The sequence below is a fragment of the Topomyia yanbarensis genome, chromosome 1, assembly GCF_030247195.1.
Source record: "Topomyia yanbarensis strain Yona2022 chromosome 1, ASM3024719v1, whole genome shotgun sequence".
Lineage (NCBI taxonomy): Eukaryota > Metazoa > Arthropoda > Insecta > Diptera > Culicidae > Topomyia > Topomyia yanbarensis.
In genome coordinates, this window is record NC_080670.1 from 188,772,546 (window position 1) to 188,795,861 (window position 23,316).

At 40.3% G+C, this 23,316-nt stretch overlaps 2 protein-coding genes across 3 annotated transcripts in view; one reads left to right on the forward strand and one right to left on the reverse strand.

The window, feature by feature from the left end:
* LOC131684730 (uncharacterized) overlaps positions 1 to 23,316 on the reverse strand; it is a 654,472-nt gene that overhangs the window by 229,683 nt on the left and 401,473 nt on the right. The gene's annotated exons all lie outside the window — the stretch shown is intronic.
* The window catches only part of LOC131684750 (uncharacterized), a 130,910-nt gene continuing 130,100 nt past the window's right edge, over positions 22,507 to 23,316 (forward strand). Inside the window, exon 1 of the mRNA XM_058967881.1 lies at positions 22,507 to 22,525. The gene's annotated coding sequence lies outside the window, so the exon portion shown is untranslated. The remainder of the gene's footprint in view (positions 22,526 to 23,316) is intronic.

Consider the following 23,316-nt stretch of genomic DNA (forward strand, 5'->3'; position numbering starts at 1 on the left):
GATGGGGATTGTAATAATTCTTGTTTTCCGGGATAGCAAATGGGAGTGCTACTCGAAGCTACTGGACAATTTGGATGCTTCAATTAAAGAGCCTTGGTTTATGAAGAGGAAAACACTGTGTTGTCACGAAAACATCCCCTACCTGTGAGGCTAAATTGAATCAACAACAGTATGAAAGCGCATCAACCAACCACCATATTCACCTACCCACCGAATGGATGACCACACCGTCGATCTCAACATCACGTGCTGGCACGCAAAAGTCCATTGGACTGGTTTCTATTACTAGTCCTCCCATCGTTGGCAATAAACGACTCCAACAAAAATGACAAGACTAGACTTTCCCTTGAAAAAGGCCACAAAAATGGCCTAAACGTCGGATAATCTAAAATTAAATCGTTTGCCTAGATTATTAGGACTGAGGAAGCCGTTTGATACCTGTGCTTATACTGTATATTTATGAAATCATGAACATGAGATTTTCAAAAAAAAAATCAAGAAATTTTTTGTTTCGAATGGACAGCAGATTTCGATATTTCATGGATTTCTAAAACATTTGGCATACAAAAAAAAAATAAACGATGCATTTCTGAACTCAAGTCTCATCTCGATTCAAGAATTTTCATTGTAGGACAACAAAGGCATTTTTTCTACATTACACCAGATCTCGACGCTTCATGGCATTGTTTTTCGATTGCACTCAAATGTCGCTAGGGGACTTTTTTTGAGGTACCAAAACATTTGAGATGTGTCTGCACTCTACCGTACACCAAGTATACTGAGGAGACAATTTTAGGAACTGATTGGTGGATTGTTGATTACGGTGCATATCATTAGATTTGAATTACCAGTCAAAGGGCCGTCACAGCATTTCGGTTATATTCCAGATTGCAGCCACTCATCTTTTTGCACAAAGCAAAGGAAATAAAGATGCTTTTATAATATATTTTTGATTAAGTTGTTTTTTTTCATATTCTTCGTTCCAATTTCTACTAAAAAAGGTTGCATCCAGCCATTTATCGTGTGAAGATAGATGATTCCGTTACTATCAAATTCAAATTGTTCTTCAAATTATATCCCCCATGATTTCTGTCTCTTCCTTCTTATTTTTCAGTTTTCACTTTGCTTCGGGCTCTAGGTCCGTGCATAAACAAAATCTCCTTAATTGACCCAAATGATCCTAAACTAAATGTCGAATAAGATTCGTTGCCAAATATTTAGAGCATCCATTTAAAATCAAACATATTGACCATATCCGATCTTTTTTCGGATCAAAGATAGTCCGCGAAGTATTCTAATATTTCACAATACGCAGAAATATTCAGTTGTGCCGGATATGTCGAAAGTTAGCCTAGATAAACTTAGAATTGTGATATTTTATCTAAAGCAAACAAATTACTGTACTGGCAACAAAATAACCATGACGAACTAACGCGTTTACATGCCCACTCACAAAGTTGAGATCGATGGTGGATTTATCGATTTAAACTTAGCATGACCGTTTCTATAACCCCCTGCTTCAGTGAGCGAAGATTTTGAGTGACAATCGCACCGGGCGAAACTGCTTTGCGCCTTCTTCCACAGGCATCACCTGCATGATCGGTTGCTTGTGCCATGCCGTCATGCCTGCAATATTGCACTAATTACAAGCAAATAGGTCTTTGTAGCAATATTTTTTCTCTTGAAAGGCTGCCCAATATACCAGGGAAAGAAAGCTCTGCCACAAATCCGAAGCAAACAGCACCTGGTCTTAGACAATTGAGAAGAAACAAAGAGTTTCCAATGCTTCCAGGAACACCAAAAATCTCACGTGACATGTCAACCAAAGATTTAACATATTCAACTTAGTGCAGAATTGGTTGGACCTAGGTTGGAAATCGGCAACTTTGCTATATTGGGGAACTCCTCGCCGGCATCGAGGAGACTTCAATTTACATGGTACGGCAAGGGGCTATCTTCTCGACGATAGTTGATCTAGTTTACTCTACGACCTTTGCTACAGCTTACGGCCTGCATTACTTCCCATGACCACATTTTCGTTCCCCCTGTTTCTATAAAACTGAGGAAACGAGCGGAAAAAAATCGGAATAATTTTCGCTATTTTGTTGAAATTTGAAGCCTTTATCTTGTTCGTTGTTTATTCTGGACTAGCAGGACCGTAGCGTAGTCTTCTGGTGCCTTTGGTAGAGTCTCAGTTGTGCGCCTTTTTGCTGTCTGCTTTGGCTTTCTTTTTCAGTTTAACTTTGAAACAGTAATTTTGTGTGTACCTGGGAGTGATACTCCTATCCTGACTTATTTTATGACTTAACCTCACTTGTTTTTATAAAGTAGGCGGTGGCCAGCTATTTTCGTCCGCGTCCCTTATTAAATTAACGCCCTTGGTTATGCAACTAATTTTTTCCGATCTTTTTTTAAAGCAAATAATGAAGCAGTTCTCATTTCGTTATATTGTGAATTGCTCATATTTTGTCGCATGTAATTTTGAATGTTCTTTGATTTGATGGCATTGTAAGGTAACACGTATCCACCGGCTGACATTTCTTTAAACTGAGCAAACTAATTTATTAGTTTGTTTAGTGTTTATTTGACCAACTAGGTATTTAATGCACGTTGGAAATAAGCATGGTCTTGTCTGAGTGAATGATGACATTTGAATTATGTATGAGGGTTGAGAATTGACAATTCGCAAGAACCATTTATAACCAATTACCAGTTAGCGACAACCATTTCAGCACGAGGAACAAATGTTTTATTATCATATTTAATGGTTTACTTGTAGTCCATTAAATCGTCATTCAATTATACTGAGCTAAGAATAGGTACTATTTGGAGACGGGTGTTTGATTCGTGCATGATATTAATATCATTAATAAATTATTCAAACTTCTTATGCACGAAAATATATATTCTCAGTCGAATCGCTTGCTTGAGGCGCATACGGGAAACGTGCCGACTACATACGGGGAACGTGCCATTTAAGCCAATATATTCTGATTCCTGATTGCTTGAGGCGAATCGTGAGTAACAACTCACCAGATACCCAATCCCTGGTACTTATGGGAGTCTCACTGAGTCGGGGGCTTCCGTTAAGTAAGTACCACATGGACACTTCCTTTCTCATATCCCAAGTTACGGTAAAGAAGGTCATGACCCGCAATGGTGGTTCTCAGGCGAAATTATCGCTTGTGCTAAATCAATTGTTATTCCCAAACAATGCTCCTCAAGTAGTCTGCCTGAGAATGAGAGACATCAGTCTGCAATCTACGAAGCATACCGTGCTTACGCAACCTCACTTATTTTATAAAGCAGATCAAGATTTTAGCGCCCCTCTAAGGTTGGAGCCATTGGCGGGGGCCAACCTGGCCAACTGCACACTATGGCTCTGATAATACATGGATATGTATTATTTGTATTTGATCCAAAATTATTCACTTAAATCAAGCACCCGACCCTTCCTTTGCAATGATACAGAAAAAAGACAAAAAATCGACACATGTGAAGATTGAATAATTTGCAGAGTATTGGTGATTTTGCAGTCTCGTGTTAAAGCGATACAAGGGGATGATGTAGCATAGTATAGATGTTTCCAATAATAAATGCAATGAAACAGTTTTTTGTTTCTAATTATATCTTTCCTTCTTCACAACATGAGCTGTTCTTCATTGAGTGTACTTGTACTTGAGTTTGTAGCTTCATTATTATTTTGCTTTTCAAATAATATAACCAATCGAGCTAACAAAAGTTCTTCGAATTCAAACGAAAATCACTTCTTTCCATGGACATCGATAGGCACAGTTTTGAACCCGCTGATATCTCACCATCACAGTATTTGAAATTACGAGCAAATTGAATAAAATTTTAATATTCAATTAAATCGCATTCCGTCAATTAGTATTCGAACAACTGGCACTCGATTGAATGAATTTCGGTTAAATGACTTTAGGCCCACTAAAATTCGGCCCTATGACCCATTTGGCCAAATGGTTTTCTACCAATTAACCTGGAACCGTAAATAGTGACTACATTTCAGTCGCCCGCTCGATGTTTTTATGCAGTGATTTCTGTGCAGGTATACACTCGTCGCAACGAATCAGCGGAGAGGCATCATAAGGTAGTCATAAAAAGCGACTAAAATGTTGTGACTGATTGCATTTTTCAAGTTGTTCCAATCGTTTACGTTTTGGTTCATGTTTAAGAAACGAAAAAAAAACCTGCACTTGTCATTAAGACAATAATGGTAGAATTGATATTTAAATAGAAACAATAGGCTTGACCTGATGCTCCACCAATAAAGTGCCTTAGAAACCTAAAAAGGGAGGATATGTTAAAAATAGAAACCAGACCGGCATTCAATACTTTTAGTTTCAAATAAAAGCCATTTCAGTCCGTAATTTCCGAAAACCTGCGAATGAACCAGATAGTCTCTGTGGCTACCAGGAATCCTCCCCACCCGAAAAAACCTTTTAAAATCTTCGCGAACTAAATATTTTATACACTGAACCCTCAAATGTCACCCAGTTCGTACAGATTCATTATCTAACTCCGAAGATATAGATATTAAGAATTAAGTTATGTTTGAAAACGACAGGAATTATTATTGTTGGGGAGTTTTAAACGGCTGTCTCAGTCTTGTTCAAGCATTCAAGAAAATTTGTTTATTGCCCGACGTGTCGGCTTTTGGTTTAGGTCTTTTTCAAGGGAAATAAGGTCTATCGTTTATATGTTATGGTGCCGTTGTTCGACAGTACGGTATCTGGTGGTACGTTGACACCACGATAAACCTTATTTCCCTTGAAAAAGGCCTAAACCAAAGGTCGAAACGTCGGACAATAAACCAATTTTCATTTTGCTTGAACAAGACTGAGGCAGCCGTTCGAAAACCACAAAAAAAATAAAATTAAAATGACTTCTAAACTGTTCTAACGTAGAAATATGCCGATGGAATTCGGTTGGCAATTGCGGACTTTGAATTCTTGGCTATCCATCGCTGCAACAATCGCTTGTCGCGATGGGATAGGATAATTATGTCGAACAACTTGTGGATAACAAAGGAGCATTACAATCGGCCGATACGAGTTGTGATTTTTTTTCTGATTTTTTTTACCTCCCTTTAATCCTAAAGGACAATGGCAGTATGCTTAGCTAACTGTGAAACCTAGCGTGGGACGTTATTGTTTCATTACAAGAGAAAGAGAGAGAGAAAGAACGCTATAATCGAAATTTGTTTGGTGAGATGATGTTGTGTATGAACAAAGTTCGGGCAGAACTCATTTATTTCAATATTCTACGGCCTACGGTTTCGTAGTTTCCTGTTTCGGTTTCGCGAGGTTGAACAGAGGGATAAACTTAACTCGCTCGGTGTGTTATTCCAGCTGTGTTCTATGTAACTAGTACTTCCTAGAACATGTTCGGATCGGGGGGTGGAGGGCGAAAATATCCCTTCCCTTTCTTTAGCTTCTAGTCAATAAATGCTCTTGAGGAAACGATCAGTGCCGTGTTCGTTAGCAGATAAAAATGTAAATCAAACTCGAATCGACGACCACTCCGTCGATCTCGACTTCACGTGCGGCCACGTAAAGACCCGTTGGACTGGTTACTACTACCATAGGCTTATCTGGGTGAATATTTGATATTTCCGTCACTTTTATCATTTCTTTTGGGCTTTTGAAAGTCTCGATTTTCAAAAGAAAAACTTTAAGGGGTCGAAGCGTGAGATCCACTGTTTTAGCCTAGTGTTTCTCACTAGGCATATGTGGGTTAGGCAAAAAGACTCATTTATCGGCTGTGATAGCGTCCATTGATTAGAGCGTGAATGTTTATATCTTGTTGTATTACGCTGGAAGGTGATTAAATTCGATCAACATAATATTTAGCTGCATAAATTTGAAAAAATCTTCGTTAAAAAAGAAGCACACCGAACGAATCTACCTGTTTGAGAACACTATTTCTTCCACCAGCTATTCGGATCAGCTCAAAAATATAATAAGTTCCTCCTTGCTGACGATTCCAATCATTCCGGAACTCTTCTTGCTCATTTCTGATCCTTTCATTTTCTTCCTTTTCAAATTATTAGCGTACAAAGCAGCACAACGTAACGTCTGCACCTTGAGTCATCAATCCTCGTGTGATACAAAAGATAAAATTGTGCAAATAAATAATCAAAATTTAAACAATCGTCCGCTTACACTTAACTTTTACTAATTTTAACCAAATTTTACTGCACATATTGTTCCTCGAACTGCTATTTTAGAAGATCCTGTTGAACACATCCTAACTGTCACCAGGAAGCTTAAGAGGGAAAATGTTTCTTCTAGTTCTATAGCACCTAGTCGAGACATTCTCTTGCGGAAATTATCAGATTCGCACTCGTTTGGTTGACAAGAGATGAAATTAATCTCAAATCGATGATAACACCGTCAATCTCAATTTCACGTGCCGGCATGCAAAAGTCCGTTAAACTTGTTACTACTACTGTAAGCTTATCTGGGTGAATGTCTGATATTTCCGCCTCGTTTATCGTTTCGTCTGGGATTTTGAAATTCTCGAAAAATATTGATATTTGTTTATTTGGCTCCGAAGAAAATCGTTGAGGGGTCGTGGACAAGCAGCACAAAAACATTAGAAATAATGGGCATTTGGCACAAATTATGACGTTGATGTATCACTTAAAGCTACTTATTTTTCGACAGTGATAAGTAGATGCATGTTCGCACTTTTATGGTCCTGTAGTACAACGCCGCTGGAAGCTTGCCAAACTCGTCCACATTCTGACAACAATATCTTTGTTTTGATATCGAGAAACAGCACAATTGCAGAACTGAGGTGAAAATGTGAGCTCGTGTGTAGAGGCGAAGCGAGACTTTGAACAAGAGCCCCCTCCACTTTTTCTTTCTACGATTAAATGCAAAGTAACATGCTTGAATGGCTGGCTGAAGTAGGATCAATACCCTTGTTTAAAATCTTGTTAGTAGTGGATGTTGTTTGTAATTTGTTGTTGTGGGTCTTACATGCATGTTGCAATTGTGTAAGAAGAAAATATTTCTCTTGAAGAACAGTTCATGAAATGAAGAATGGACGATTCTATTATTAGCCCCTTAAAGAGAATAAAAACATTGCTGATCTAGCAATGTTTTATTCTCTTTTAGGGGATGATAATAGAATTTTCCATTATTCATTTTATGAGCTATTTTTCAAGACAAATATTTTCTTCTAGTGTAAAGTTATTCTTCCATATTATTCAGTTCACGAGAAGTAATGTGAAGGAGAGATTTTTCTACGCACTGTGACAAGTTAGCCTATCTAAACAATGCAAATTATCATAGGGCACAAAAATTTAAGTTTGTCCATTTTTGTGCATTCTTCATCAATATTCGGTTACCGTTGTATCGGTAGTACATATAATACTTGTTATAGGCTTTAAATATATTTGATACAAACCTGTTCACTTAGGTCAAGCGAGCATCCAGCCCGTCCTTTGCAATAACACAGAAAAAATAGACAAAAATTGACGCATGTGAAGGTTGAAGAATTTTCACAGCATTGTTCATTTAGTAGTCTCGCGCTGAAGCTATACAAGGGGAAGGTATAGCATATATTTTTCTAACCCCAAAAAACGAGCCATAAGTCCACTTTTTATAAATTATACGAATCGTCCATGCATGTTTAACGTACTAGCATCCTGTAATTTCCGTTTAACGTTTTTTTACCGAAAGGATTTCCAGTATTTTTCAACTAAAAATGTCTAGCGAAATCTTTCACTTAACAGCGACCTCAAAGTCATCAAAATTCATCAATCAATGTTTGATAAATTTGGGAAAATATTCCCCAAATTTCCAAAATGTGTGTGCAAACACTTCTTTAATTTAAAAATCTGGCAGAATGAGAGGTTTGTCTTTTTGTCTGGAAGCTGCAAAAAACTCTGGCTGTTGCCAGATAAATCTGGCATAATGGCATCCCTGCGTACGAGAAAGGTATCGGGAGACTTTTAAGAGAATTAAAAATGTGGAGAACTGAAAAAATCCAGCTCGCGAGGACTGGACATCTGTCCCAGGAAGTGCTGGTAATTTGTTACCTGATCAAAGATTCCCACGACCTACTAGCTTTGGTTTTACACCAATACAAAGTGGTCGGAAACGTCAAAAACGTGAACTTAATCCACTAGAGGCCAAACCATCGAATATATTCACAGGGTGTCTTTGGAGGAATTGTTCGTATGAGTATTCCCCACAATCTGGTAACAATTGAAATTAGGCTTGGCTTACTATGATCGAACTAAAAAAAAATAACTTTTTATACTGATGAGGTAGAAAGTTGGTGTCTTCAACAAAGTCTTAGAAATGCTCATAGTGAAGAATTTTGTTGAAGAACGTGAGCTTGTAGGATTAAAGGTTATCGATTTATAAGGCGTTCTCTATGGCAATTCCCTTAAATCTAGTTTTTTTTAATATAACTTTTTTCATTGTGATTTTTCGTGCAAACTATGTTCAAGACAAATGTGTAGGTATCAAAACTACATAATTTTAACGAAGACTGTGTGTAAAAATACTCATTCGTTTCAAAGTTATTGAGGATTTTTACATTTTTTTACACCAGCTTCAACTACGTATAAGAAAGAAAGGTGCAAACCAAAATACACGAACAGGCACTTTTTTAATTGTCTAAACTATGCACAATAAAGCTAAGAAGGTTTGGTGCGTGGCACTCTATAACCCTATGAATAGGGTAAGCTTACTTTATCATGTTTTTTGACTTTTTCCATACAAAAATGAGCAAACTAGCTTCGGTTTTACGCCAGTACTTCCTCGAATTTTTGGTTTCGCAGGTCCTTCTAAAAACTCTGAGGAGCTACTGTTCCTCCTATTTCTATTTTTTTACTATTGTAAACATTTTCTTAACGGAACACCGTCTATTTCCACTTTACGTGCGGGCACATAACGGCCAAGTGCAAGCAACTTCGTTGATGTGCTTTCGACTAACCTAAGCTTATCTGAGTGAGTGAATGTTCGATACTTCCTGATTACCGTTTCTTCGGGGCTTTTGAAATGTTCGAAAAATAGAGGATCAGAAAGGGTTCGATACCTGGATAACTATTTTAGTCGTGGAGACAGTGTTTTTTAAAAATGGATATCATTTAACTTTTAAGGAGTCCAATTCTAGGGAAAAATGTTGGTGGGCATTGAGACCGGTGCAGGCTCAATTTTCTGTCTTTGCTACTGCTCGGACAAACGGCTATACACTAAAAAAAATTCGGAATGCAAAAGAGAGCAATACATTGGAAACAGCTCGCCTTACATAAGTAATAAATATTTGGTCGAACAGAGGACTGTATTTTGGTCGTATGATGCCAAACAAAATACCTGAGGACATGGACGATGAAAGAGTTATAGCAATAAAGAGAGGTTTTCATTTGAAACTACCCAGATGTTCCGAGCGGCATTCATGTGAAGAAAAAATCAAGTTACGTACTTGTGAAAGCCAGAACACTCTCTATCAGTACTGTAAACGGAGGGCTTACCACGGAAAGCACCAGGGCTTATTTGGCATTTGTTGGAAATTTGAAATTTATATTTATATTATTTTTTAAATTAATGCTAAGGGGAACACATTTCGAGACATCTACATCTTAAAATAATGAACTCAGATCGATACATAAAAATAATAATGCAAATTTATTTATACCAAAGAATGCAACTAGAATTATATTTAAAGGCTATATATACAATTCGTAATTTTTCAACACGAAATATTTTTTGATTGACAATTGAAACAAGGAGAAACACTATTAGGTTTTTCATAAGGAAGGTAAAAGACGTACACAAGAGGAATTGAATCCAACATCAGAGTAGTAGAGACTGTTCGGGCAAAGTGAAGAGGGTACGGGCAACAAAGACAAGGAAAAGAAGTGGTTAAACTTTCAGCTTTTTAGCAAATGGAAGCTCACTGTCCGGACACTATGAACCGATTCGCCGACATATCAACCAAAAAAGGAAGATATAGCTAAAGTTGGATATTTCTCGTGTTTAAAAATATGTGTATGAGACAGGGGAGATCAAGGGTAGCCAGCACATCTCGGACTGGAATGACGCCGAAGGGATACGTTTAACCGAGATCTGGCGCTAGAGCACACGAGGCACGACCAGACAACATGTTTAATGTCGCGATAACCTTCATCAAAAGCGTCTACGCTTTTGATGATGGTTATCGCGACATTAAACATGTTGTCTGGTCGTGCCTCGTGTGTTCTAGCGCCAGATCTCCACTCCTCTCCACTACGCCGGAGATGCGTATTCAACGTATAATGATTGGACATGATCCGAGATATCATCCGAATTAAGTCACGACCTTCATCCATCCCCTTGAACCATGGTTTGTTTATAACTTCGGGATTTCCAAACATGCATTGTTCCACGAAATTTGCCAGATTTCGAGCTTCCTCTGACAAAAAATACTGAAAATATCGTTGAAACTACACATTTTTTCATACATACTCCTTCGTAATGCTTAAGTGCTCGCTTTCTCATTACCCCCTCGCAGAATATACAAGGATTGCTTTCCAATCTCCATCGAACGGAGAGCCTCCTTGAAACTGTTACGATGTGGGCATGGTCGTTGATAGATCAATATAAGACCATTAGTTTTGTGGGCAGAATGTTTGCAGCATAACCTCTTTTATGATCGCTCTCACCACTACTGTTATAATAATTAGCTTGGAAGCGATGCATATCTGTCATCATCTGACGAACGTTACGGTGATATGCGCACTACAATGCTTAGCGCGACCACCTTTGTCCTCAAATAAATTTGTGTGTTGAAATGAAATGCTGCTGTCGCCGAAAAATGATTCTTGGTTCCGTGTATTTCGATCAAAGGTTGAATCGAATACATTACGTAGAGGTTAGCCACCAGATGCAACGTTGTTTTTTCTCGTTTATCAGTCGACGAATCGGAGCCAATAACCGCGTTTTTCAGCTTTCGTCAAGTAACGTCACGTGAATTCGGACAAAATTCGGGCGATACGACATTTAGAAAGGTCCTTTTCGCCCACCACAAAATGGGAAGAAGGCGTTCCCACGATGGGTTGGTCAGAATCTCGCTCTTTAGTAAAAATTAGTTGGCAACGGAGGTGCAGCCCTAGCATTCCTTCTTGGAGCGTTCCTTAAAAGAATGCTTAAATTCTTCCTCTCATAATTCTGACGCGGGATATGTCGAGAGATCATGCTGAGTCTGTCCGCAGTAGAAAGACTTTTCATGATTCTCTGCACATACCGTAAGATCAAAGTTTGGAAGAGCAGATCCGGCGAAAGTCTCGAAATGAGGCTGATGGAAAATAAGTTGTTTTCTTAATTTCCTTGATTTTTACTGAATGCAATTGATCTCAAGCCGGAATTTTCACTGATTGAAGCAGAGTGTTCTTGAAGGAGCCATACTTCACAGTTAGGGTCTCTGACGGAGAATACACCATCAATTTCCACTTCTCTGGCAGGTACATAGACAAGATACTTCTTCGTACACGGGTGAGTTATATATCGATGATGTTAAAAGGCTTATCTTTGGTTGGCTAAAACAGCCCAAACCAACAACCAGAGCTCCCAGTGAAGAAGATACCGACAAAGAAGACACATCACATCGTAGTCCGCATGCGTAAAAAAGCAAGGAAAAACATCTACCCATCAGCTTAATCAACAGCAGCAATGGCGTCTTATACGAATATGGTAAAGATAAAGAAGTCAGACTAAATGTTATCAACGAATTAAATAAATTTATGTCGATGAGTGAGCTTGTTAGGTCATCCACTATTGATACACACAGAAAAACAATCAATTCATTCAAAATCAAAAATCTCTACCAACATTGATTCCCGATCGAGTATAACCTGCATCAAACGAAGCCCGATTCTGAAATAACTAAAATAAAAGCTTATTGACACTGTGACCGTTCTATATGCATTATAGATGATACACTGCTGTTGAAGATTTGCATCGGTAACAACTAGTCAATCTGTGATAGGTTACCTTTTGGTGGCATACTACATACCGTGGGCCTTCCGACGGGGAGTCCCCCCCCACCCGCCAGGAGTGCTGGAGGCAGAAAATGCAATTTTAATGAGCTTCCCGGTGTGCTTGCGTTTGAATACAAACCCCAATGCCGCTGGCGGCGGTAGTAGCGGCGGCGGCGGCAGCAGTGGAAAACGAAGCTCATCGTCTGCCCCAACAAATACGCCCCTTCGGGAGTTTCTGTTATTGTTATTTGTGTGGGATAGTTTCTCGGTCATAGGGTGTCCTATTGTTCATCGATCAATGCTAATCATAGGTGTCGGCGATTCTATGATACCACTTTATGTATGTTTTTCTGTGTTAAACAAATTACAAAATAATTATGTCCCGATCATTGTTTGATAAATGTGACCACCCTTTCCCGCATTCACATGAAGCCTAGAGAGTGGATTTATCAAGGTGAAAGCAGTGTCTGATTATCTTCTGCTTTGTTGCGCTACCGTCCGTCTCCACTAGTACTGCTGGGGTGGCGTAGAGTCACGTCAAGCGTGTGGGTTGGGAAAGATAGGATACAGTAGGGTAGAGAAGATAATAGTTGGCAGAGTGGGTTGTAGATGCCTTTTGTAGGTCGCATCGCAGTTAGAGCGGTTCACCTTCTCTTCTTCTGTGCCTACCGGCATGGAAAGTGATTGTGCACACATAATATTTCATATTTATACACTCTCTCTCTCTCTCTCTCTCTCTCTCTCTCTCTCTCTGTTTATTGTTATTATTATTGGTTTACCCGAAGCAGTGGAGTCTCGTAAGTGGAAGAAGCATTTGTTATTATTGCCGTCCATTTCCAAGCAATAGGAGGGGAATTCAATAACTGCTCGGAATAATTTGGGGGACGAGTAAGTAATGAACTTCCAGTCAGTGCCGTGAGTCCGTTAACCAGATATTAAGCATGCGAAAGCGAGTAATAATCGGGCAACACGTGAACGGCCTGTCCAAATCGGCTTGATTACTGACTAATGGGCTGTGTGACGGTTGTTGTCTTTTGATCAGTGACGTCAATATCTATTAGCATGATATCGATATGGTTTATGCCAACCATATCGATATCATGCTAATAGATATTGACGTCACTGATCAAACTACGCCGGGAGCGAAACTTAATTCCGTATAGTTGACCAATTGTCCAATTTAACTACCTTTTCATGGGTTTTCAGTCTTCCGAAACAGCTAATCCCATAGAACCCTAATCAGTTTCAAAACAATCAAGCAGATACTAAATCAAAATTTGAGCCGTAGGCTTAGGAAATTAAACCTTCCCAAATCCTAAACTCTGATTTCGCTTCAAAAAAAACCCCGTCACTCAATCGTATCATGTGTCAAAGCCAATTAGGCAGTATGGATCCCGTAGTCGTAGCCAATAGTCAATTGAACCGACCACCACCACAACCATCGCAGGGGCAATAAACCCGTCCGATGAACCCATAAATAATTCACTGTCACTACTGCCCGGATTTCAGTCACTTCCAGTTTCGGGATAGCTCGGCGACGCAATAGTTTACACGACCGCACTGTTTGCATAACGCGCGGAATTGGCTCGGAATGTGAATGTGACAACATTGACACTGTGGTTTTTCGTGCTTCCGTGAGGTAGGGATACAATGTATGCCTATGTGGGAGAAGAGGGTCCGTTTTCGACCGGCGATGGATCGATAGATGTAACGGATTGTGTCGTTTATTTGCTTTTTGGGAACACAGGTTACTGACCCAGGGTCAAGGGTTCCGTCGTTTGGGTTGAAGGACCTCAATGAATCACACACTACTGATTCGGAAATTACTTGTGCAGCTCATATTTATAGATTCGAGTTATTTTGCTCAACTTTGTTCAGCCCCTTTTACAAATAAGCATTTTTTGTCTTCAATAGGAGAATCAAAAAAAATTAAAAAAAAAATAGTCTAAAATGTGGTCTTTAAAATGATTTGAATGCTTGAAATTTAAAATGTGATAAAGTGCCTCTTACGTATACCTTCAACGCACCGGAAACATTAAACTTGCTCCACATCAATCGAGTATCCGATCTTGGCGCCCTGTGACTAAGAGTGTACACTAAGATTTTTTACATGGGGTATACGAAATCCGCGTGAAAAAAACCGTGTTAAGGTGATTCTTTTACATAATTGTGCAAAGAGTACCTAATGTTTGATAATTTTTTTAAAGAAGTAAAATGACTTAGAGATGTCCATTATTCTGCGAAATATTTATTAAGGTTTCATCTAAAACATAAAAATTTTCGAGTGCAAGGAGTCAAAAATGGCGTCCAAAACGGCGGAGGTCGCCATCTTGGTTTTCATAATGGCCTCAGACATCGATATTTAGCGTCTACTCGTCAAGCCCATTCTGAAAATACTCATATTGATAGGTTTTTAGAGATTTTCACTGAGCCGGAAGTCGCCATCTTGATTTTTGAAATGCCCGCAAACATCGATAGTTGGTGTCTACTTTCGTTCCACAAAAACACCTATATTGATTGGGTTTTAGAAAATTCTACGGCACGGGAAGTCGCTATCTTGGTTTTCAAAATGGCCTCAGGCATCGAAATTTGGCGTCTACTCATCAATCCATCCGAACACACACACACACTTATTGATTGTGCTTTAGAGAATTCCACTGAACCGGAAGTCGCCGTCTTGATTTTTAAAATGGCCTCAGTCATCGAAATTTAGCGTCTACTCATCAATCCCAGTCCAAACCCACCATATTGATTGGGGTTTATTGAATTCCACTGAACCAGAGGTCGCCATCTTGGTTTTCAAAATGGCTTCAAAGCTCAAAATTTGGCATCTACTCATCAAGCCCGTTCCAAAAACACCCACACTTATTTGAATTTAGGATGTCGCCATCTTGGTTTTCGAAATGGCATCAAACATCACTATTTGGCGTCTACTCATCAATCCCAGTCCAAAATCACCCATATTGATTGGGTTTTAGGGGAATCCACTGAACCGGAAGTCACCATCTAGGTTTCAAAACGGTCTCAGACATCGATATTTGGCATCTACTCGTCAAGCCCGCTCCAAAACACCCACTGGGTTTCAGAGAATTCCACTGAACCGAAAGTAACCATCTTGGTTTTCAAAATGGCGTCGGGCGTTTGGTGTACACTGTTCCGTAAAAAACCACATCGTTGAAGTGCGGGCCGAAAGGAATCTTCAAAATTTTCACTTTTCCAAAAATCTTCTAAGTTCTCTGCATTCAAAAGAATTTGGAATAAAAGAAAGTAGAAACCGTTTTATTTGCACAGGTCGTGCAAAACTGGTCTAACTCTGTTACCTTCGAAAAGACTTAGAATTTCTTCGAAAAAACCGTGTTATTTGTAAAAAGCCGCGTAAAGAATCCGTGACAAAAACCGTGTAAAAAACCTAAGTGCATATGATTTTGTTTGCTTTTGACCAAGACTGAAGGCATAGACCTAGGCTGCTAGGACCAAACCTCCGGAGGTGACCAACTCAAGTTCACGTGGGAACGGGTGTTGCTATAAACGAAAACCGACGTTTATAAACGTTGTTGAGGCTAACACATTAACCTGATCACCGAGGCGTTTCTATGTATGCGAAATCCTGGAAGTCGGTGTACGTGACCGCGATTACATAATCGCATGCGTGACCAGACATGTATTATCGCGAGGGACACGAGCGTTTCTGTGTTAAAGTGTTTGATCACGTGGGCGTTTTTAGGGCGCGTATGCTTGCGAGTTTATTATTTCGCGGGTTTGATTTTGTTTTTATAACCGTGTAGTTTTTGGCATATTCGTGTGGGCTTTTCAATGTTTGTGCGATCCGTCATTCTGATATTTAATTTTGAGTGTACGGTTCGAATGAAGGAAGAAAGTAAGCTCCACCATCTCACTGTGGTCTACAACTGTGGAATCCTGAGGTTTTTCATCTAGTACGTATAAGTTCCGTATTTTGAAGTGGGAGCTGCCCGACACGCAGGTCTCATTATTGCGCGGGAGCGAGCGTTTGTATGTTGTATGAGATTGTATAAATTCGTTAGTGTAACCAGGTTGACTTAATAACTGACTGAGCACTATGGAGCTCATAATTGAACAGGATTAAACTGCTGTAGAGGAGGATGATGGTAAAACCACTCGATTTCCATCACTGTGTGTCGTTATAAATATCCAAGTATCGTCGAACGATTCAAGATGATTTTAGTAGATCCTAAAATGTTACTAACTTTTCTGACCGATTGAGGCGAAACACTATATGCTGTAGTGGTAGTTCAAATTCAGGTGAGCTGCATACAGTGTAATTGACTTGCCCTCTCCGGACGGAGTAATCTAACCTTCATAGTTGTAAGACGTTGTTTGAGCATGAGTTTGAGCGTCAAGAAGGAGAAATGATGGAGTAGGACGGGTTAAACGTCCATTATTTGATCGTTATCCCGACTACTTCATAATTAACCTCAAACGAAGCGCATTGCTCTTGCTTATTTCTGGAATACTTCATTTAGTTTTCACATGTTATATCCGATTTATTTAGTACTGGGGATACTCAATGTCAGTAGCTATTAACCCTTTTTAACATTTAGACAAAAATTGATATTTTAGAAGACACTTAAATATCACACTCGTCCAAATATGGGAGCACCGTTTTTCGGTTGTATTTTCGATAGCCTTTTTTTAATCCTCTTCACTTAGTTCTAAAGCTAATAAATGTCCTTTACAAACCACGACAATGTGGAGGATTCATTTGACTACACCTCTGAAACCATTCTGGTATTACACTATGACACTCTACGGAAAAAAAACCAATACAATTCAACTTGTCCATGTGTTTTTGACGTAGTCCCAAGGGTTGCAGATTCGAATCCTGCCTCTGAGGGGAATTTTTCACACAATTGCTTTCACTTACCTCACCAATTCGATCCGTTTTCCCCGTTGGATACCACCAAAAAGTCTTAAATCTGGTATTGGCAACCAAATTAAAGTCTTTTTGGTGGTATCCAACGGGGAAAACGAATCGAAATGTTGAGGAAAGCGAAAACAATTATGTGAAAAAAATCTCCTCAGAGGCAGGATTCGAATCTGCAACCCTTGGGACTCCGGCCCAATACACAAACCCTATACGCTATCTCTGGGATATAATGACGTCCCAGAAATAACACATGATTATCGCATTGGCGACAGTGATCGTACTCTGGCCTCTAAAGCGAGATCACACACAACCGCCGCTGTCACCGAACACTAAATATATCGGTTCAGTCAGTTGGGTGGCAGCTGCGATTGTGTGTGAGATCTCGCTTTAGAGGCCAGAGTACGATCACTGTCGCCAATGCGATAATCATGTGTTATTTCTGGGACGTCATCGTATCCCAGGGGGTTTGTGCATTGGGCTGGAGTCCCAAGGGTTGCAGGTTTCAATCCTGCCTCTGGGGGGATTATTTTCTTTTCACATATTTGCTTTCGCTTAACCTACCATTTCGATCTGTTTTCTCCGTTGGATACCACCAAAAAAGTCCATAATAAAGTCGGTACGAGTTGTAGCGGCAAATAAATTCAACAAGCGTCTTTTGGCAGAATGAGGTAGATTCTTCCGCAAACTGAATTGGATTCTGTCTGCTCCTGGGGTTACCTGATACCTGATAAGTGAGAACTTCACCACCGAAAAAGTTGCTTCGTTCGTGGTATCGTGGGGGACGCGGCGTCTATACCACGACAAAGCCCGGACAGATCTTCTTGGATACCCAGCTGTTTGAATATTCCACGTTCTCGTTGGTACTGTTTCGCTTTCGCATACGTCAATGCGTACCTCAAAGAGGACGGCGCCGGTGGTTGAGTAGTAAGCGTAACCGCCACTCATTCCAATTTGCCTGGGTTCAATTCCAGCCGAGGTCGTTGAGATTTTTCTGAGATGAAAAAATTTGTGGTCACGTCTTCCTTCGGAAGGGAAGTAAAGCCGTTGGTCCCCGGTCTATGAGTTTGGTGGATCGATATCTAGTCCAGATAGTGAAGTCACCTTTCTGGCGTCGGTAAAGAAGAAGTGATCCAACTTCTATACTCTTACTAACAAAAATATCCTCCTCCTGTGATACTTGTGGAGTGCGCAGTATTATATACGGCCTCTAGCAAAAGCAAGTATCGGACTAACCATTCCTTCCCTTTCCTTCCGCGATCTACGTTCGGGCCTGGTCGGCGCCGGTATAGATCAATACTTTAGGATTACCAGGAGTTGCACATTGCAAGATGTTTCGCTACTCCCAAGCATAATTATCTACTTATTCTCTGTGCAACTTCAGCTAGTCCAGATCGATAACGGAGTAGCAGCCAGGGGTGGTCGCACAAGCTCAAGCGTCAATGCGTATTTCAAAGAGTTCACATTGATGTTTCTCTCGTCAACCCGTCGACGAACCGGCGCCAATAGCTGCGTTGTTTGGCTTTCATCAGTCACTTTATTCGCGTTTTTAACGTTGCTAGCTGATAACCCGTCGTCCTGGAAAACTGAATACGCAGTGGACTTTCCGCGTACAGGTCTTAGCATTCTTTGTACCACCATGGGATTGGGAGATGGTCCGTAGGTGTTCGCGCCGAGTATTGGTTTAGTCTAGGCTTGATTCATGGAATCGAGAATCAAGCCAGCCAAAAATTGTATTTAGTAATATTCAAAGTAGTTCATGATGTCAGAAAATTTCATTAGTCCAGTACTGGACTGAGCACCTATTTTTAAAAAGTGGTCACTTGGGATTTTCGGTGTCCCTGGAAGTGGTGGATACTCCTTATTGGAATTCAAATTTTCAAGTCCGGGAGCAACTCGTTTCAGCTTTAAGGTGGCATTGGGTGTAGTTGGCGCACTCTCAGAGGAGAACACTTTGGGACCATTACGCGGTAATCTAGAGAAGGAAAGATTTCTTCTCTTCCTGGACTCCCTCGTGTTAACGAATAGATTGTGGATCGTCAAATTCATACTCAACATAAGCCAAAAGAGCATAGAAATTTTCGAAAAGGACAGGTGGTGAGACATTCTATAACAAATCTGAAAAAGAGCGCTTCGAGCGCTCCTTAAAGGAGCGCCTATTGTTATCCCTGCACTGTTTGAACGCAGGGCATGATTTAAATAAATACACTTTTCAGAATCTCGTCGCAAGGGTAGTTCTCCCACTTTCTTATTGCCACAATAGGTGATTGTTTTCCCAAACTGCTTGTAATTGCTGCATTCTTCAAAAGGTCTGCGCACATCAGACCAGGTTCGATGAGGACTCCGTCGATCTGCACTACCATTGCAGGGACGTACACCATAAATTGTTTCGTAAAACACTCCCGGCAAGCAATACGGTTTGGTTGGTAGTGGTCATTCGCTGAGTTACACCCTGGGCCATTTACGCACGAGCTTAGCACGTCGTATGAACGAAAGGAGGAACTTATATTCAGGGAATGAGATCTAAAAAGTAGAGACAGATCAGGGAAAAAAGAAAAAAATACTTCGCTTCTATAGTGACGTGTCCGGTTAATCTTTTACGACTCACTGCACAAGCCTAGATACCGTCGAACGAAGACTCTGTCTCAGAGAATAGTTGACCTCCACAAGTGATATATACCTATACACACACAGTGCTTTGATCGAAAGCGGATGAGTGAGATTGGATTCATTAAGAATTCAATCCCTACTTATTCTGCTGATGTTTGGTTGATTTCTAGCACAGACTAAAAGACATAACACTCAAAAACAAAACTTCGTCCGCTTTAACGGTCATTTCAAATATATTTGTAGTTGGGACTGTGGCCACATTTGAAATTATGGCGCCACTGACATATGAACAAGCATATGGGGGATAGACCACTAGTGAAAAATTGTTCCCAAATCTGAGGGGTAACCCACCAGTAAATGAGTGTTTGGGACCGTGAATAAAAGGTGGAGCTAGTGTTCTGGGAAAATTGTCGGATCGATGTTTTTTGAGGAAATTTCCTCATAGTGTTATGTCTGTTAGTCTGTGTTTCTAGTATAGTTTTAACTGCCCGAAATCAACTAACTTTAAATTGAAATTTGAATTTATCATCTTTCCATGTAGTATTTGTAGGCTAGGCATAGCTATCCTACTCCTCAATTTTCCCTTTTTTCCACGGAGCGAAAATTAAACCATCAAGATGTGGTCAGCCAAAGCGTGGGAAAATTTCATCCCTGCCGACGGAATTTACTTCGCTTATAAAAAGCACCTCCGAACCGGATCCATTTCCAAAGATTCCAATCCAAACCCAGCAACCACCACCCAGCAGTAGACGAATCACCCCGTAAATACTCTCATTCATATTCATGACGGAAGGACGGAATCGTTGCTGCGGAGTAGTAGTAAAATTACCCCTCAATAAGGGCACAACAGTGAGCACACCACTTCAAACCCGTGAGCATCATTGAATCACACTCGTCGGAATCGGAATATGGGGGGTTTCCCGGTACCGACTCGTAGCTACTAGGTACAATGAGAATAGGATTTCACCGGGATACACCAAACATCAGCAGCCAACCAGACAGCCGCGCCATGCGATCCAATATCAAACCTCTCTCTCTCTCTGCGGCAGTGACTGTCGGGCGAAAGCGATGAGACGGAAAATCCAGACGTCTACTGTCTGCCTTCGGGATCAAGCTGTTCGCCTATCTCTGGTCTGACAGGTGGTGAGCCAAGGGGGGTCGTGAAAGAGCAGTAGCTCGACTAATGGATGGGGATGTATTTTTATTTCAAGGGTTATTTATGCAAATTTAGGCCACTGATTATTGAATAAGGCTTCGCAATTCAGCATTCGTTAGCTTTAAATTGAGGGGGCAAATTCATCCGGTTTGAAGCATCAGGGTATTTTCGCTGTGCATTTGTTTGGTAATATTTGACCTGGTTGGTTGTATTTTGATTCCTTTTACTAATAGCAAAAACGCGTTTTAGTAAAAATTTGTGAGAGTTAACTTGCGACATTGCACCCTACTTTAAACATAACACATGCACGTTTAACGTGTAAACCCAGTCAAAAAGAGCAAGTTGCTGGCTAACGGGGGGCTATTTGCCAACTCGGATGCGCTAATTGCCCTTCAATTTGCCAGCAAATTGCTGGCAATTAGGGGGCTATTTTAAATGCAACATTTGGGCGATTTACCGCTGTCATTTTTTAGCCGCTCTACCCGCCCTTAAATCGCCCCTAAATCGCCCAGGGAACGCGCCATTTAATCGCCCTTAATTGTCTAATATGAAAATTACAAATAATACTTATTTTCGGATTCATTATCCACTCACATAAAGTTATCATTGCACTAGGTAATCACCACCAAACTATAGGAAGAATCAATGGTGAAATTGGCATTGCACACCAAAACTTACCACAATCTGACTTTTATTAAGAGTTTAGGTCAGAGATCTTGTTCCACTATATTTACACACGATTCCACAATTTCACACATTCATTGGCTAAATAAAGTGCACTAGACAAACAAAATACAAGCGAGAACACGCCAATTGTTTAAAAAAAAACAATTTTAATCTTAAGCCAAACATGAACCGCCATGTTTGAAAAACGTAAAAACACCCACTGAGACGTCCAAAAAATTGTTTCAAAATCGTTCAACACGGGTCCAACGATGGACGTTCGTTGAACAGTTATTTGGACGTTGTCCAAATTGGTCCAACGAACGTCCTTCATTGGACGATTTTGAAACCAACCGTTCTTAGAGGGCAACCAAGTCCTTTTCAGCCGCCAGAAAATTTGTCTAAGTGTTGAAATTGCCTTTAAATCGCATTCGCAAATTGCATTTGTTCCTAGGGGCAATTAGCACGGGCGAGTTGAGTTAAACGTCAAACTGTTTAAATCGCCTGACCATCAGGGTGGTCAGATCTATCGAGTTATTGGTAGTCCTACCGATTTTGGTCTTCCCTAACGATTCACAGACGAACAAGACAAAACTACCGATATTTTGTTATTCCTACCGAAAACTACCGATTTTTATTGATTTTGGACACATCCTACTCAACATTCATTTTTTGGGTTGGATTTGGTCTGAGATCTGTGTTGTCAGTATTTTACAATTCTATGTCAATACTATGTTTTTGGGACAACAACCCGGCCTACCGATAACTACCGATAAACTTTTAGTGACCCTACCGATATTAAGGAATTCTATCTGGCCACGCTGCTGACCATGTTCGTCCGCATTTTTTTGATAGGGAAGGTACATGCATTACTCCAAATCTTACGAGCGCATGTTTACTGTGTAACGAAATCTTAAAACGTCAGGTGAGTAAGAGCACAAATAAAACAAGTGAAGCGATCAATCCTTACAAACTCAAAATTGTAATCAAAATATCCTAAATCTAAGTTAAATTTATTTTCAATTGGAATTGTGAGTGGCTGTATAATCTTGAAAAAAGCAGACAAATTTGGGAGAATTTCAGAATGAGCCGTAGAGTTAATGATCACGTTTGTAAACAAAGAACGGAGCAGATCGTGTTGATTATTGACTTGAGCTTGTAGAACAATGTCCGGTGAAATTAATGAAAGTGTAAGGTAAGCAATTTAAATTACATAACCTTATTAACTCCAGTATAAATATGCACGGAATTGCTGCTAGAATCAAGTATTTTTGTTTACCTCCTTCACCTTAACAACTAGTTTTGGGTACTTGTACTAACACATGATACTGCTGCTTAGTGTACTAATAAACAAACACTTATCCACAAAACAAGCTGCTACCAGATTAACGAAATGACGCCGCAAGCTACAAAATATTCGCTTCCTTCCCCCTTGGTAAATAGGTGCACGCTAATGACGCTTAATTATTTAAACACAAGTGAGAGCAACAACTTGTAAGCTTCTTAGAGAACACGAGCAGCAGGAGTACTTTCCCCAAAACGCTCCGAGTGGACCCCAAAAGTAGCAACCTGCCTCTCCCCACCCGGGAGAGTTAAATGAGCAAAAGAGTACTTCCCCGTTGCTGTTCCTCCTTCCTGCTGCTACGCTAACGACGAAACGGCAGGGAACACTAGGCAAAAGTTTGTTTCTGTGGCGGCAGCAGCAAAAAGAAACAACAACCGGAACCGAAAAGGACATGCGATAACGAGTGATGTAGGTAGTGCTGACTATGGGGCGCTATACACACTACCGACCGAGAGAAGGTGTTGGTTGCTGCTCCCCAAGATGGGACTCCCGTAGCGCGGCGCGCTTGTCAGGAACTGTTTGCTAAGTCTCAGCGGAGTACCTTATACCGGTTCGTGGGAAAAATAATACACCGGCAACAATGAGCCGATTAAAAAGTTTCACTTTACGGAACAGGCTGCTTAGCAGGAAGCGGAAGTTTT